Raw genomic sequence first — 19,125 nt, forward strand, 5'->3', positions numbered from 1 at the left:
TTGAGCTTAATACACAGAAAAACGCAAAAATCCATACAAAGCATCTGATATGGGAAAACGAAAAAAAAAAAATAGATAAATAAAACAAGAAATGCGTATTACGACTTTTTTTTTATCATCTACGGTACCAAAACACTAAATCGCCTAAATAGAAATCTATATGGAAAAACAGAATAACATTAACAAGTAGAAGTATTTTCAGTGTACTTCAGATTGTTAGGTACGAAAACGCCAAAATCCATGAGAAGCACTATAGATGTGGAAAGGAAACTAAATGTCCAGAAACATGTCTTTTGAGTGCTTTCCAAATTCTTACGTACCAAAAAGCTAAAACACCTCTTATGGAGAAACAGAATAATATTACAAAAACATTTATTTTAAGTGTTTTTGAGCTTGTTACGTAATAAAACTCCAAACTGCATGAAAAAGCAAAGTATATGGGGAAACAAAAGGACATTACGAGAGACGTGTATAATGGGTGTTTTTGACCTTCTTAGGCACCAAACCGATAAAACGCATTAAGAAAAAGAATAACATTACCAACAACGAATATTTTTAGTGTATTTCACATTATTAGGCTCAAAAAATGTTTATAATCATATTAAGCAACAAAATGCTGAAAAAGCATGGAAACACCATATATGGGAAAACAAAACAACATTACCAAAAACGACTTTTTTACAGTTTTGAGGTATTTACTTTAAATAGAGACACAGAACATTACGAAAAACGAGTATTTTGAGTGTTTTTCACATTGTCAGGTAACAAAACGGCAAAATGCATGCAAAAACTTTTATATAGGGAAAACGAAGCGACATTACCAGAAACGTGTCTTTTGGGTGTTTTTTTTAGCGTGCTAAACAGCAAAACGCTAAAAAGCATGGAAATCAACCTATGTTGGAATGCAAAACATTACAAAAAAACGTGTCTTTTGATAGTTTTCGTCTTACTTACCAGAACGCTAAAAGGCATGCAAAACACCTTTGATAGTAAAACATTACCAAAAAAAAGAAAGTATTTTTCAGTTTTTTTTTTTTACCTGTTACGTAGAAAAAGGAAAAATGCAGGCAAAGTACACTAAAAGAAACGAAAAAAACATTACGAGAAACGTGTTTTATAAGTGTTTTGAGCTTATTAGGTACCAAAACGCTAAAAAAAACGCATGAACAGCACTCTATATGGAGAAAATAACATTACCATGAACGTGTATTTTGAATGTATTTAACATTATTAAGTACCAAAACGCCAAAATGCATGAAAGAAAAAAAAACATATATGGGTAAAATAAACGACATTTCCACAAACGTGTTTTCAGTATGAGCGTGTTTGGCACCAAGACGCAAAATAAATAAATAAATAAATAAATAAATAAATAAATAAATAAATAAATAAAAATATATAAAAAAATGGAAATCACCATATATAGGAATACAAAACAACATAACAAAAAAACTCTTGTTTTTAGCGATTTTGTTTTGCGTACCAAAACGAGAAAAAGCACACAAAGTACTCTTTGTGGTGGAAAAGAATAACATTACCAAAAAACAAGTGTTTTGTGTGTTTTTTAACTTGTCACATAGAAAAACGGCAAAATGGCAAAGTACACTATATGGGGGAAACGAATAGTCATTACGAGAAACCAGTATCATGAGTGTTTTTGAGCTTCTTAGGTTCGGAAACGCTAAACGGCATTAATAGCACTCTATATTGAGAAACAATACCACGTTGAGAAAAAAAAAAAAACATGTATTTTTTAGTGCATTTCACATTGTTAGGTACCAAAATGATAAAATAATTACAAAGCATCTTAAATGTGGAAAGGAAACAAGATCCCCGGCAACGTTTTTTACCAGTGTTTTTTTTTTTTTTTTAGCGTCTTAGCCAATAAAACGTTAAAAAGCATGGAAATTACTTTATAAGGGAATGCAAAAGAACTTTACGAAAAACGTGTCTTTTGAATAATTTTGAACGTCTTACGTACCAAAACAGTAAAACGCATGAAAACACCCTTTATGGCTAAACAGAATAACAGTAAACAGAAAAAAACAGTATTTTGAGTTGAGTTTATTACGTAGAACACGACAAAATGTATGGGAAGTACCCTATATAGGGAAACGGAAGGATATTACGAGCAACGTCTATTATAATTGTTTTTTTTTTGAGAATCTTAGTTACCGAAACGCTAAAACGCATGCAAAACAAAATAAATTATATGAGGAAACAAAAGGATATTTCCAGTGAAGTTTTTATGAGTGTTTTTGAACTTTTTAGATACTATAACGTTAAAGCGCATGAAGAGCACTTTATATGGAGAAAAAAAAGTATCAACATGAACGTGTATTTTGAGTGTATTTCACATTATTAGCTACCAAAACACCAAAATGCATGGAAAGCAACCTATATGCGGAAAAAAAAAATGACATTTCCAGAAACGTGTCTTTTGGGTGTTTATGACCGTTTTAGACTTTTTATGTGCCAAAAAAACAGATAGAAAAACGCCAAAATGCATAGAGAGCAACCAATATGGGGAAACGAAAATATATTACTAGAAACGTGTATTATGAGCGTTTTCGAGCTTCTTAGGTACCAAAACGCTTCTATCGCTGTTTTTGTGTTAACTGCTCCACTCATACTGCTGTTCTAGACAGGGTGGAATCAAAAGCTTTTCGTCTCATCAACTCCTCTCCTCTAACTGACTGTCTTCAGCCTCTCTCTCACCGCCGCAATGTTGCATCTCTAGCTGTCTTCTACCGCTATTTTCATGCTAACTGCTCTTCTGATCTTGCTAACTGCATGCCTCCCCTCCTTCCGCGGCCTCGCTGCACAAGACTTTCTTCTTTCTCTCACTCCTATTCTGTCCACCTCTCTAACGCAAGAGTTAACCAGTATTCTCAATCATTCATCCCTTTCTCTGGTAAACTCTGGAACTTCTTGCCTGCTTCTGTATTTCCACCTTCCTATGACTTGAATTCCTTCAAGAGGGAGGTTTCAAGACACTTATCCACCAATTTTTGACCACTGCTTTGACCCTTTTAGGGACTGGCATTTCAGTGGGCATTTTTTTTATTAGATTTTTGTTGCCCTTGGCCAGTATCCTTCCTACATAAAAAAAAAAAAAAAAATTTATTAATTGTATGTCTCCCCTCCTGTGGACTCACTGCACAAGACTTTCTTCTTTCTCTCGCCCCTATTTTCACCTCAACGAAAAAGGTATCTTTTATATGTTTTTGAACCTCTTACGTACAAAAACGGTAAAATGCATGCAAAACACACTTTATTGAGAAAAAGAATAACTTTAGCAAAAATCATTTTGAGTGTTTTTGATATTGTTACGTAGAAAAACGAAAAAAAAAATGCATGTAAAGTACTGTATATAAGGAAACGAAAGGAAATTGCGAGAAACGTGCATTATGAGAGTTTTTTGAGCTTCTTAGGTTACAAAATGCCAAAACCCCATGAATTAGCAATCTATAAAAAGGATCAGAGCAACATTACCAAAACCGTTCATTAAGAGTGCGTTTCAGATATGTACCAGAATGCCATAATGCATGCAAATTACCCCTATACGGGAAAAGGAAAAGAGCTTTACAGAAACGTGTCTTTTGAAATTTTTATGAGCGTAATATTCACCAAACAACTAAAAATCATGGAAAACACACTATATTGGAAAATATATCATTACCAAAAAAGCCTGATTTCAGTGTTTTTTAAGCTAATTACGTACCAAAACGTTAAAACTCATGCAAAACACCGTTCATGGACAAACATAATACCATTACCAAAAACAAGTATTCTGAGTGCTTTTGAACTTGTAACATAGAAACACGCCAAAATGGAAAGTACTTTATATAGGGAAACGGAAAGACATTACGAAAATCGTTTTTTTATGGTTGTTTATATATTTCTTTATGTAAGAAAACGCGAAAACGCATGAATAGCACTCTGTATGAAGAGACGAAGCATTACTAAAAAACGTATATTTTGAGTGTATTTCACATACATTTTTCAGCATACACTAAGATGTTTGCTAAGGACCATATATGGGGAAAAGGAAACGAGATTTCCAGAGTTATTTTTTTTTTCAGCGTGTTTTTGCACTAAAACGGAAAAAAAAACATGGAAATCACCATATATGGGAAATGCAAAAACTTTACCAAAAAATTTTTCTTCAGTTTATATATATATATATATATATATATATATATATATATAGTATATATATATATATATATATATATATATATAATATATATAATATATATATATATATATATATATATATATATAGTATATATATATATATATACGAGTATATATATATATATATATATATATATATATATATATATATATATATATATATATATATATATATATATATATATATATATATATATATATATATATATATATATATATATATATATATATATATATATACATATATATATATATATATATATATATATATATATATATATATATATATATAGTATATATATATATATATATATATATATATATATATATATATATATATATATAGTATATATATATATATATATATGTATATATATATATATATATATATATATATATATATATATATATATATATATATATATATATATATATATATATATATATATATATATATATATATATATATATATATATATATATAAAGGGTTTTGCTCAAACTTTTGCTAAAAACTCTTCCTTGGATGACTCTGGGCTTGTTCCTCCCCTCTCCTCCACCCTCTGACTACTTCATGCCACCTATTAAAATTCTTCGCAATGATGTTTTCCCGTGCCCTCGCTGGCCTAAACCCTCGGAAGGCTTATGGACCTGATGAGGTCCCTCCTATTGTTCTCCGAAACTGTGCCTCCGTGCTTGCACCTTGCCTAGTCAAACTCTTTCAGCTCTGTCTGTCAACATCTATCTTTCCTTCTTGCTGGGAAGTTTGCCTACACTTAACCTGCTCCTAAAAAGGGTGACCGTTCTAATCCCTCAAACTACCGTCCTATTGCTTTAATTTCCTCCCTATCTAAAGTTTTTGAATCTATCCTCAACAGGAAGATTCTTAAACATCTATCACTTCACAACCTTCTATCTGATCGCCAGTATGGGTTCCGTCAAGGCCGCTCTACTGGTGATCTTCTGGCTTTCCTTACTGAGTCTTGGTCATCCTCTTTTAGAGATTTTGGTGAAACTTTTGCTGTTGCCTTGGACATATCAAAAGCTTTTGATAGAGTCTGGCACAAAGCTTTGATTTCCAAACTACTCTCCTACGGTTTCTATCCTTCTCTCTGTAACTTCATCTCAAGTATCCTTTCTGACCGTTCTATTGCTGCTGTGGTAGACGGTCACTGTTCTTCTCCTAAATCTATTAACAGTGGTGTTCCTCAGGGTTCTGTCCTGTCACCCACTCTCTTCTTATTATTCATTAATGATCTTCTAAACCAAACTTCTTGTCCTATCCACTCCTACGCTGATGATACCACCCTGCACTTTTCCACCTCTTTTCATAGACGTCCAACCCTTCAGGAGGTAAACATATCACGCAGGTAAGCCACAGAACGCCTGACTTCTGATCTTTCTAAAATTTCTGATTGGGGCAGAGCAAACTTGGTATTGTTCAATGCCTCAAAAACTCAATTCCTCCATCTATCAACTCGACACAACCTTCCAGACAACTATCCCCTCTTCTTCAATGACACTCAACTGTCCCCCTCTTCTACACTGAACATCCTCGGTCTGTCCTTTACTTGTAATCTGAACTGGAAACTTCACATCTCATCTCTAGCTAAAACAGCTTCTATGAAGTTAGGTGTTCTGAGACGTCTCCGCCAGTTTTTCTCACCCCCATCTGCTAACTCTGTACAAGGGCCTTATCCGTCCATGTATGGAGTATGCTTCACATGTCTGGGGGGTTCCACTCATACTGCTCTTCTAGACAGGGTGGAATCAAAAGCTTTTCGTCTCATCAACTCCTCTCCTCTAACTGACTGTCTTCAGCCTCTCTCTCACCGCCGCAATGTTGCATATCTAACTGTCTTCTACCGCTATTTTCATGCTAACTGCTCTTCTGATCTTGCTAACTGCATGCCTCACCTCCTTCCGCGTCCACGCTGCACGATACTATCGTCTTTCTCTCACCCCTATTCTGTCCACCTCTCTAACGCAAGAGTTAACCAGTATTCTCAGTCATTCATCCCTTTCTCTGGTAAACTCTGGAACTACCTGCCTGCTTCTGTATTTCCACCTTCCTATGACTTGAATTCCTTCAAGAGGGAGGTTTCAAGACACTTATCCACCAATTTTTGACCACTGCATTGACCCTTTTATGGGACTGGCATTTCAGTGGGCAATTTTTTTATAAATTTTTTGTTGCCCTTGGCCAGTGTCGTTCCTACATAAAAAAAAAAAAAAAAAAAAAAAAAAAAAAAAAAAAAAAAAAAAAAAAAAAAAAAAAAAAAAAAAAAAAAAAAAAAAAAAAAAAAAAAAAAAAAAAAAAAAAAAAAAAAAAAAAAAAAAAAAAAAAAAAAAAAAAAAAAAAAAAAAAAAAAAAAAAAAAAAAAAAAAAAAAAAAAAAAAAAAAAAAAAAAAAAAAAAAAAAAAAAAAAAAAAAAAAAAAAAAAAATATATATATATATATATATATATATATATATATATATATATATATATATATATATATATATATATATATATATATATATATATATATATATATATATATATATATATATATATATATATATATATATATATATATATATATATATATATATACACATACTTACGAAGCAAAACACTAAATCGTATGGAAAATACCCTTTATGGAGGAACATAATAACATTACCAAAAACAAGTATTTTGAGTGTTTTTGAGGTTGTTACGTATGAAAACGCCAAAATGCAAGGAAAGTACCCTATATGGGGAATCGAAAGGAAATTACGAAAAACGTCTATTATGATTGTTTTTGAGCTTCTTTGGTACAAACAAATTGCGAAAACACATGTATAGCACTCTATATGGACAAACAGAACAACATTACACAAAAAACGTTCATTTTGAGTTATTTCACAATGTTCGGTACCAAAACACCAAAATGCATGCAAAGCTCCCTATATGGAGAAAGGAACGAGATTTCCAGAAACATATCTTTTGATTGTTTTGAGCGTGCTAGGCACCAAAACGCTAAAATCCATAGAAAGCACCCTATATGGGAAAATAAAACATTACCAAAAATGTCTCTATTTATTTTTTTCTTTTTTCAGCTCTTTACATACCAATACGGTAAAATGCATGGTAAATACCCTTTATGGAGAAACATAATATTTCCAGAAACTAGTATTATGAGTGTTTGTGAAGTTGTTACGTAGAAAAGCGCCAAAATCAATACAAAGTACCATATATAGGGAAACGAAAAGGCATTGCAAGAAACGTGTATTATGTGTGTTTATGAGCTTCTCAGGTACCAAAATGCTAAAATGCATGAATATAACTCTATTTGGAGAAACAGAAAAAATAAGAGCATTACCAAAAATTGTGAATTTTAAATGTTTTCACTTTGTTAGGTACAAAACTTCAAAATGCCTGCAAACCTCTTATATGGAGAAACAAAACGACATTACTAGAAACGTGTCTTTTTAGTGTTTTTGAGCGTTTTAGGACCCAAAACACTAAAAAGCTTTGAAATCAATCTAACATAAGAATCAATTCTTATGTAAGAATATAACACAAAATTACAAAATCGTGTCTTTTTCTTTACATGCTAAAACGCACGCAAAACATCATCTATGGAAAAATATGATAACATTACCAAAACCAAATATTTTGAATGTTTATGAGATTGTTACGTAGAAAAACGCCAAAAAGCATCCAAACTATTCTACATGGGAAAACGAAAAGATATTACGAGAATACTGTTTTATGAGTGTTTATGAGCTTCTTAAGTACCAAAACGGAAAAACTCCTGAATAGCACTTGATATGGCGAATGAGAACCTCATTACCAAAAATGAGTATTTTGAGCGTATTTCTCTCTGCTAGGTACAAAAACACTAAAATACATGCAAGACATCTTTTATGGGGAAAGGAAACGAAATTTCCAGAAATGTGTCTTTTAAGTGTTTATAAGGTTAATAGGCACCAAAATGATAAAATAAAAAAAATAAAAAATGGAAGCCATCCTATACGGGATAACAAAATAATATTAACAAGAGCGTTTCCTTTCAATGTTATTGAGCTACTTACGTGCGAAAACGCTGAAATACATGTAAAAAAAAAACACTTCAAGGAAAAAGAATATATCTTCACCAAAACATGTACTTTGAGTTTTTTCCCTTTGTTAGGTACAAACAACGCTAAAATGAATGCAAAAAGCTCCTATATGGGGGAACGAAACATGCCTTTTTGAGTGTTTTTGAGGTTGTTAGACACCAAAAACGCTGAGGAGCATGGAAATCACACTATATTGGAATATAAAACAACTTTACAAAAACTGTTTTTTTTTTTAGCTTCTTACGTACAAAACGCTAAAACGCATGAAAAACACTCTTTATGGAGAAATTGAACAACATTAGCAAAAACAAGTATTTTGGTATTTAAAACAAGTGTTTTCAGCTTGCTACGTTAAATGTAGCAACATGCTTGTAATGTACCTTATAGAAGGAAAAAATAACATTACGAAAATTGTGTATTATGAGCTTCTTAGGTATCAAAACACGAAAACGCATGAATAGACCACTATATGGAGAAACATAAAATCATTACCAAAAACGTGCATTTTTAGTGTATTCCACATCGTAAAAAGTATTTTAAGTGTTTTCAGCTTGTTACGCAGATAAATAGCAACATGCATGCAAAGTATCCTATATAAGGAAAAAAAAGATTCTAAGAAAATAATGTATTATGAGATTATTACTAAAATTGTGGATCATGGGCTTCTCAGGTACCAAAATTCGAAAACGCATGAATAGCCCCGGCATATGGAGAAACGGAAAATCATTACCAAAATCGTGCATTTTTAGTGTATTTCAGATTGTTAGATGCCAAAACGTACCCTATATGAGGAAAGGGAAACGAGATTTCCAGAAATGTGTCTTTTTAGTGTTTATAATTATGAAAACGTTAAAATGCAGGGAAAGGAACTTATATGGAAAAAAATAAATAAATAAAAATGTATTACCAAAAAACGTCTCCTCAGCGTTTCTGAGCTGCTTACGAACCTAAACGCTAAACGAATGCAAAACACCTTCTATGGAGAACCAGAAAACATTATGAAAAAGAGTGTTTTTTGCTTTTTACGTAACTATACGTTTTTATACGTAACAAGCAAAACACACTTTTTATAATGTTTCCTGGTTCCCCATGAAATGTGTTTTGCATTCATTTTAGCGTTTTTGCTTATTACCTATAAAAACGTATAGTTACATAAAAAGCAAAAATACTCTTTTTTATAATGTTTTCTGGGTACTTTCCAAGCATTTTGTCGTTTTCTACATAACAAGCAGAAAATACTGAAAATACTTATTTTTTAGTAATGTTAGTCTTTCTCCATAAAGTGTTTCGCATGCGGTTTTGTGTTTTGGTTCGTAACTAACTCAAAACACTGAAAAATAAAACTTTTTTGCTAATATTTCTTTTTTTCCAATATAGGGTGCTTTCCATGCATTTTTTTTTTTGCGTTTTAGTGCTGAACACTCAGAAGACATATTTCTGGAGTTTTCTGCATGCATTTTCGCGTTTAGGTACCTAACAATGTGAAATACAAAAAAATACACGTTTTTGCTAATGTTGTTCTGTTTCTCCATATAGACTGCTAATCATGTGTATTAGCGATTTGGTATATAAGTTAAAAAGAAAAAAAACTCATAATACACGTCTCTGGTAATGTCCTTTCGTTTCTCCGCGTAGAGTATTCTGCATGCATTTTCTCATTTTTGTATGTAACAAGCTCAAAACACTCACAATTCTTGTTTTTTCATAATATTATTATTTCTGTATAAAGGGTGTTTTGCACTAATTTTAGTGTTTTGGTACGATAAGAGTTCAAAAACACTCAATAGATAAGATTTTTTAATGTTGTTTTATATTCCTATATAGGGTGATTTCCATGGTTTTTAGCGTTTGGGTCCTAACACGCTCAAATGCTCCTAAAACACACGTTTCTGTAGGTCTCGTTTCTTTTCTCGTTGCTTTTTCTTTTTTTTTCTCGTTTCTTTTCTCTTTTTTTCGGCAAAATGCACGTTTTGAGTATATTTTGGCGTTTTTGAAATACATGTTTTTGACAGTATTGTTTTCTTTTTCGATATGGAGTAATGTTAAACCATTCTAACATTTCGGTACCTAGAAGATCAGAAACCCTTATAATGCACGTTGCTTCGTAATGTCTTCTCATTTTCTCATATAAAGTACTTCGCATGAATTTTGGAGTTTTCTGCAAGGCTAAAAAACACTCAAAGTACACGTTCCTTTTGGTAAAGTTATACTACTCGTATTTCTCCATAAAGTTATTTTTTCCATGTGTTTCAGTAAGATGGTAGGTAAAGAGCTCAAAAACACTGAAAATAGACGTTTTTGGTAATTTTTTTTTCTCATATAGGGGTAATTCTATTCTTTTTATAGTTTTTTGTTTTTTTATCGTGTATATCACGCTCATAAAACGTTTCTGGAAATCACGTTTCCTTTCCAAATATAAGGTGTTTAAAAAGAAAATGTTGTTTTGCTATATAACAATGTGAAATACACTCAAAATACGTTTTTTTTTTGTAATATTATCTTTTTTTTTTTCATATAAAGTGCAATTCATGCGTCTTTACGTTTTGGTACCTAAGAAGCTCAAAAAACTCATAATGCACGTTCCTCGTAGTATCCTTTCGTTCCCCCAAACAATGTACTATCCATGCATTTTGGCGTCTTTGTAAGAAGCTCAAAAACACAAAATGCTTGTTTTTGGTTATGTTATTTTGTTTCTCCATCAAGTGATTTTCGATTGCTGTTTAGCTTATTTGTACTTAAGAAACTAAAAAACACTCAAGATATATGTTTTTCGTAATGTGTGCATATATGTATATATATATATATATATATATATATATATATATATATATATATATATATATATATATATATATATATATATATATATATATATATATATATATATATATATATATATATATATATATATATATATATATATATATATATATATATATATATATATATATATTTTTTTTTTTTTTTCATATATTTTCGCATCGGTTAATTTCCATACTTCTTAGCTTTTTGGTACCTAATACGCTCGTAAAGTCTCAAAAGATCCTATTCTGGAAATGTCTTTTTTTTTCCCATATAGGATACCTTACATGCATTTTTGCTTTTTGGTACCTATCAGTGTGAAACAGTCAAAATGCACTTTTTTTTTCTGTTTCACCATATAGAGTACTGTTCATTCGTTTTTTTTTTACCGTTTTGGTGCCTAAGAAACTCAAAAACACTCATTATACACGTCTCTCGTTATCTCGTTTCTTTTTTATAGGGTACTTTGTATCCATTTTTGGTGTTTTTGAATGTAAGAAGCTAAAAAACACTCAAAATACTTGTTTTTTTTTTTTTTTGTTAATATATATATATATTTTTTTCTATAAAGATTGTTTTCCATGAGTTTTAAATGTTTTTGTATAGAAGTAACAAAAAATAAATCAAAAGGATCGTTTTTGGTAACGTTGTTTTGTTTCCTCGAATAGTTTGCATTCCATGCTATTTAGCATTTTGATCCTTAACATCGATGCTTTGCATGCATTTTGGCGTTTTTCTACGGAAGAATATGATTTTTCCCCATATAGTTTGCTTTGCATGGATTTTTCCGTTATATCACTTAAAAATATGAAACAATCTCAAAACATACGTTCCTGGTAATTTTTTTTTCTCCATATAGAGTGCTAATCACACGTTTTAGCGTTTCGGTTCCTAAGAAGCTGAGAAACACTCATAATACGTGTTTCTTGTAATGTTTTCTCCTTTCCCCATTCAAGGTACTTAGTATGTATTTTGGCGTTTTTGTACGTACAAACCTCAAAAACACTAAATATACTTTTTGGTAATGTATTTTTTTTTCTCCATAAAGTGTGTTTTGCATCAGTTTTATCGTTTTGGTAAGTGTACTGGGGGATCAAGGATGGACCCCAAGTTGGAACAGTTGTTTACTGTAGAAAAAGTTTCAACCTGCAACACAGTGATCTTGATCATATAAAAGTAATAAACATAACGATGCTACAAAAATCCTGTGACAAACACCATAATATTAACACACTGTGCAACACAACCATACCATCACACTATTCAACACAACCTCCCACAAAAAATAGCAGACTGCTGTTATATAACTCAAACACAAGTGCATGATAATTCCATGTGAGATCATATAGATATATTACATAAATACAACGTCACATAGGGAACAAATTTACAATTTTCACCTGGACATCAAGCTAGAGCTAAACAATTTTTTAACCCACACATCCCCCACTATTGCACCTCGTGATACACATACAACAAATTTATATCAACTCACTTCAATCGCCTCACCATCACGAGCCTTGAAACCCCTGTAGCAAAGCACCCTCTCGTTACCATATGTGCTACTGTAACTGCACGCTGCGCCTGCAGTTGTCCGTATATTCAATAAATAATCTGCTTCACAACCAAAGCAAACCCGAAAGGGGCAGAGACAACAATCACTATGTTCACGTATAATATCACCATTATTTCCATGAATTAAACACTAATAGTTTTTCAATCCTTATCACTATACATACCTTCGTACCACGGCTCCATCACCAGGTAACACCCAACCACTCCCGACAACTAGTCACCTCTGAGCGGCATACAGTAATATCCTCCTGTCCTGTCAGCCAGCTGACTGGGCAGGATGGGAAACAAAATGACGCTCCAAATGCGCAACGCAAGAAAAACACAATGAAATGATTCACTTCTTCAAACAAATAATCACATTCTCCAATACAATAAATATCATGCTAATGATACAGCTTCCAAGATATCGTGTCAGTAGTATTATCATCCATTGAAGGATTAATTTAAACATTTTTTCTAAAGCGTTGTTTTGCCTCCCATTTTTTTTGCTTTCCTAGGGTATATATATATATATATATATATATATATATATATATATATATATATATATATATATATATATATATATATATATATATATATATATATATATATATATATATATATATATATATATGTGTGTGTGTGTGTGTGTGTGTGTGTATACGAAAGAAGAAAGAATATAAATTTTGTATATATTTGTTCATTACATCTTACAGGGAAAAAGTCCTTTGAGGATTAACCGAGAATCTTTTCCAAACTATTTTTTTTCTGTATTCCAGTCTTCGTGAGCTTATTTTAGTGTATGCATAGAAAAAAAAGAAGGACAGGAAACCATATACTTTCTATAACAGTGTCATCTTGTTGGTATAAATATTTACTTAGAGATTCAGTTGAAACCTAACAATTGGCTATCATTTTTGCGTTCGTTTTTTTTTTTTCGTATATATCTTTTGTATGTACGAGTATATGAGTGAAGAAAGGAAAGATATACAATTACAAAATACTTTCCATAATAACAGGAATATTCAATTGAGGAATTTTTTAGGCAAAAATATCAGAACTTTAGGGTTTAACACAGTCCTCTGATTTTGTGTTTGTGTTGTCGGATGCAGCAGCGGCGGGATCTTTTTCCTTCCTCGCGGCCAGACGACGAGGACTGGCTTTTTGCAGCTCCTCCTGACACACTCACAATTTACCGGTGAGTGACGGGGACGGAGCTGTTTTTGTAGCGCAGTGTACGTCCTTCTATTTGTAGATTTACATTTAAGTGAAGCCTGTCATGCTTGCCTGTGTTATTCCATGTGCATGTAAGGTAAGGCTGCTTGACAAAGTGTCTGACTCACTGCAGACACTTGCTTTATGCTGTATTGTAATAAACAAGTCATTTCTCAATGTAAAGGAAACAGTGAGTCACAAAGGTACCTCTCAATACGATGTGGTAATGGAAAGTAGAATATAAAATAAATAGATAGTAAATAAGTGAATAAATAAATAAATAAATAAATAAATGGACGAATTAATGCATACCCTAGAGAACATTTCATACCTACTGAGCTTACCAGAGCAAATACACTGATATGCTACAAAAAATGCACACAAGTATATGAAGATGGAAAAAAATGGGGAAAGTCTGTCTTGTGATGTTATTTCTATGGTTACTGCTCTTCTGAATTTGCCATCAGCATGCGTCTCTCCTTCCCCACGCTGGCGCTACACAAGACTTTCACCTTTATTCCGTTCGCTTTCAGTAGTCCAGGAGTTAAGGAATATCTTCAATCTTTCCTCACCATCATTGGTAAACTCTGGAATTCTTTGCTGTTTCTGTTTTTGCTCTTCCTGTGACTCGTTGTTTTAAAAGTATTGATGCACTTCCAGAAACATATTTAGTTTTATTATTATTGCCTTTTTTTTCTCTCTTTTTTTTTGTCTGTGTATGTAAGGAAGCGGCAACTGTAAAGATATTTTTATGTTCCTCTGTTTGTCATTCGCCAAGAAGATATGAGAGTGTGAGTAAAAATAGTGGCTATATGCAAATGTAAGAATACCATTTTACACAGACTCTAAATTAAACATGTATTGCATTGTTTACTCCAGTGTTTCAAGTTGAGCGGTCCAATATCTTTTTGCATCTAATTGATTTTTGTGATCGGCTATTTGAATTTTCATTTCCAAACGCAGCTCCTTGTATAAAGGATTGGAGAAAAATAAAGGTTTCCTGAGTCGTAATAGGTGAATGTTAGTAGTACTAGTAGTAGTAATAGTAGTAGTAGTACTAGTAGTAGTAGTAGTAGTAGTATGAGTAGTAATAGTAGTAGTAGTAGTAGTAGTAGTAGTAGTTAGAGCAGCATTATTACCTGGAGTAACACCAATTCAGTTTTTTTTATCATTTATATTTTCTTACTATTATTCCACACCTTGTCAATCCATGCAAGAAAGAAAAGAAAAGAAAAAAAGCAAACATAAAAAAAAAAAAAAAGTGAGAGGCAAGACCAGCAAGTGAAACACGCCCTGCCTTCTCCATAGACTTGACGTGTTTACTGTCGCGCTTCCTGCCTGATAATTATACAGTCTTACTCTGGAGGTGCTTAATGTGGCGCATTTGTATGAAAGAATTTACTTCTTGCCATGAATATTTCTCACGAATATACGAATATCGAATCTCTCTCTCTCTCTCTCTCTCTCTCTCTCTCTCTCTCTCTCTCTCTCTCTCTCTCTCTCTCTCTCTCTCTCTCTCTCTCTCTCTCTCTCTCTCTCTCTCTCTCTCTCTCTCTCTCTCTCTCTCTCTCTCTCTCTCTCTCTCTCTCTCTCTCTCTCTCTCTCTCTCTCTCTCTCTCTCTCTCTCTCTCTCTCTCTCTCTCTCTCTCTCTCTCTCTCTCTCTCTCTCTCTCTCTCTCTCTCTCTCTCTCTCTCTCTCTCTCTCTCTCTCTCTCTCTCTCTCTCTCTCTCTCTCTCTCTCTCTCTCCACCCTTTCCCTAGCTTCCTTTTTATTTTCTATTATTATATATACGTCCAGGGACAAAATATAGAGGAAATGGTTAATACTTTAAATCATGAATTAATTAACTAGCAACACACTTACACTAAACGTGTCTAAAACTTTCTAGATGGTGTCTTGTCTGACAAACGTAAATGAAGTTGATATTAATATAAAGAAAAAAATTTCTTGAGGAAAGTTAACTGCATAACATTTCTAGGCTTAATAATAGATGATAGATTAACATGAAAACAGCACCTACATCAACTCTGTAGTAAATTGTCACAAATAACTGGTGTCTTGTACACAATTACAAACAATATAACTGTCCAATGTCTGAAATTAATATATATGTCTACTGTTTATCCACATGTAATATACTGTTCGGCAATTTCAGGGGGAGCTTTTAAAACACTCTTAGAGGGGTTATTTGTTGCGCAGAAAGAAAATAATGAGAGTAATATTTCATAAAAAACGGTACGATCATACTAATCCTCTATTTTGTGAACACAACCTTTTGAAAGTCCCCGATATAATATTCTTGCAAACTTGTATATTTCTTTTCAAATCAATTTACATATATCCCAATAATACATCTTATGAATTACTATCCAAAAATGTTAATAACAGTAGAAGGGCAGATGACCTCAAACTTCCTCTCTGTAGGACTGTCCACGCATAGAGAAGTGTGAGTGTGCGCGGCGTCAGGGAGTGGAACAGCCTCCCGCACGAAATTAAATCACTAACCTCTGTCAATTTGTTTAAAAGCAAAGTGAAATGTTTCTTACTTCTAAACTATGAATGCTAACCATAGCAATGTCTGTGAATCATGTGCTGTTATGTGTTGATACACAGACACACATGTCAGGTGTGCACATCTTGTGGACGTGTGTATGTACATCACCAACAATGATATCATTAATAGAAAACCTTGGCTAATATAACATATGTTACGGCAAAGTATGTATGTAACCATGCATACATTTGTTATGTATGTATGTGAGTATGTGTATGTATGTGCACAGGTTTGTATGTGGCCATGTGTGTGTGTGTGTGTGTGTGTGTGTGTGTGTGTGTGTGTGTGTGTGTGTGTGTGTGTGTGTGTGTGTGTGTGTGTGTGTGTGTGCGTGTATTGTGTGCCCGCATGTATGCATCATGCTGTACGTATGTATGTTCGCATACAGGTTGCATATGTGTGAGTGTGTGTGTCTGTGCATGTACATATGAATGTGTGTATGTATGCAGTTATATGTTGTGGTATGTATGTTTGTGGGTATCTATGTAAGTGTGTCTACCTGTGTTTGTGTTCGCGAAGTTCACGTATGTGAACATATATGTGGCACAGTATAGCATACTATACACTCCATCACTCATTATTGTGTCATGTGCTGCAAACAACAAAACAAGTAGTCTATTATTACCTCTATCATGTGCAAAATGGCGGCTCAAATAGGAACAAGTCAGGGTGTAAACATTTGCGCTACTTGTGTAATTCTTTATTCAGGTCTGTATAAAAGCTTCGGCTTGATGGACCTGGCCTTACGTATTGAACTGTGTATGAAATGCAGAAATGCATTAATGTTACAAAAGGCAAACAAAATATATCAATCAATCAACCTCTCTCTCTCTCTCTCTCTCTCTCTCTCTCTCTCTCTCTCTCTCTCTCTCTCTCTCTCTCTCTCTCTCTCTCTCTCTCTCTCTCTCTCTCTCTCTCTCTCTCTCTCTCTCTCTCTCTCTCTCTCTCTCTCTCTCTCTCTCTCTCTCTCTCTCTCTCTCTCTCTCTCTCTCTCTCTCTCTCTCTCTCTCTCTCTCTCTCTCTCTCTCTCTCTCTCAAGCGGTCTGTTCACCACCATCCTACTTTTCGCCACTCAGCCAAAACTGAACCAAGGTACATTTTTAATTTCATGAGAACTAGAATGGGTATTAGAAGCAGTCGATTGTCTGTGGAGGCAAGGCTGAGCCTCCTGGGCGAGTGTGGCGTGGACGCCGTCAGGCTGTCCCGCCCCCGCTCAGGGGGCTGCTGTGGGAGGGGGAGGCGCTCTCTGGCCTCCCTTTACCTTCCGGCAAGGGGCCGAGGGGGGCGAAGCCCCTCGTGTCGGATCAGGCGGCAAGCCTGAACATGGACAAGCTGGCCGCCTTGGACCAGGAGACACCCATCAGGGTGCAGTGCCTGGCAGGAGGCGAAACAGTCTTCTGCCAGGACTTGCCCCTGAGGGACCTCCTGGCCGGACTGAAATACACTACGGCGGGGCGTCACGCCGTTTTGTACTTCAGCCTGGCCGGAGGTCTGGGTGTCCACGGGGGCAGGGGCAGGGCTGCCCCGTGCTCTTTTGCAACAGCAAGAGAGTGGGCAGCCGCCCCAAGCCCCCCCAGGAGGACCAGGCTGTCCGCGTCCCCGAGGCGGGGCAGGAGGCCAGTCCCGCCCCAGAGGCTGGCCAGGTGGTGGCGGCCAGCCCTGGGGACGAGGCCAGCCACGCCCCTGAGGCTGGCCAGGTGGAGGCGGCCAGCCCAGGGCACGAGACCTGCCCCGCCCCAGAGGCTGGCCAGGTGGTGGCGGCCAGCCCGGGGAAGGATGGCCTGGGCCTGTGGGTCTCGGCCCCCAGCCCGGAGGAGGGGCAAAAGGAGGCCAGGAGAGCCACGACCCCCGCGGAGGACGAGGGAGCGGGGCTCGTCCTCCGAGGAGTGGGGAAGGGAGTGGTGACCCCTTCCCCACCACCACAGCGCCAACTCCCCCAGCCAGGGAAGGCTCGCCAGGGGAGGGGCAGGGCTGGAAGCAGGTTGTCCCACGGCCTGTGGGACAACCTGCTCGCCATTGCACAGACCCTGTCCCTCACCCTGGTGGTGTACTCCGCCCTGCTGGAGTACTTCCCTGACTGAGGGGGGCAGCCGGCCCCACAGGGCAGTCGGCTGCCCGGGGAGGGGGGAGGGGGGAGGGGGAGGGGATAGGTTAGGTGGGAGGGGGGAGGGGGGAGGGGGAGGGGATAGGTTAGGTGGGAGGGGGGAGGGGGAGGGAAGACAGCCAGGAAGGGGGAGGGAGTGCTGTCTTGGGAGGGGGAGGGGGAAAAGGGGTAGGTTAGGATAGGTTAAGTTAGGTTAGCTTAGGTTAGGGTAGGTTAGGTTAGGTTAGGTTAGGGTAGGTTAGGTTAGGGTAGGTTAGGTTAGGTTAGTTTAGGTTAGGTTAGGTTAGGTTAGGTTAGATTAGGTTAGGTTAGGTTAGGTTAGGTTAGATTAGGTTAGGTTAGGTTAGATTAAGCTATCAGGACAAGTAAATAACAACACTAAATTCTCCGGCAATTGGGAGAGAGAGGCCTGTGTTCTGAAACTCTACGCTCTCTCACCACGACTATTTTCAAAGGCCACAGAGATTATTAGCCGTGCTCACAACACTGCTTCTCCTGTTAATAATGCACAAATCAGGCGTGTGCGGCGGCCATCATGTGAGCAATGCACGTATTTTCGTGTCCACCTGCTGCCTTGGCAGAGACAGAGCGAGAGAGAGAGAA

Source organism: Scylla paramamosain, chromosome 39 (genome assembly GCF_035594125.1).
Source record: "Scylla paramamosain isolate STU-SP2022 chromosome 39, ASM3559412v1, whole genome shotgun sequence".
NCBI lineage: Eukaryota > Metazoa > Arthropoda > Malacostraca > Decapoda > Portunidae > Scylla > Scylla paramamosain.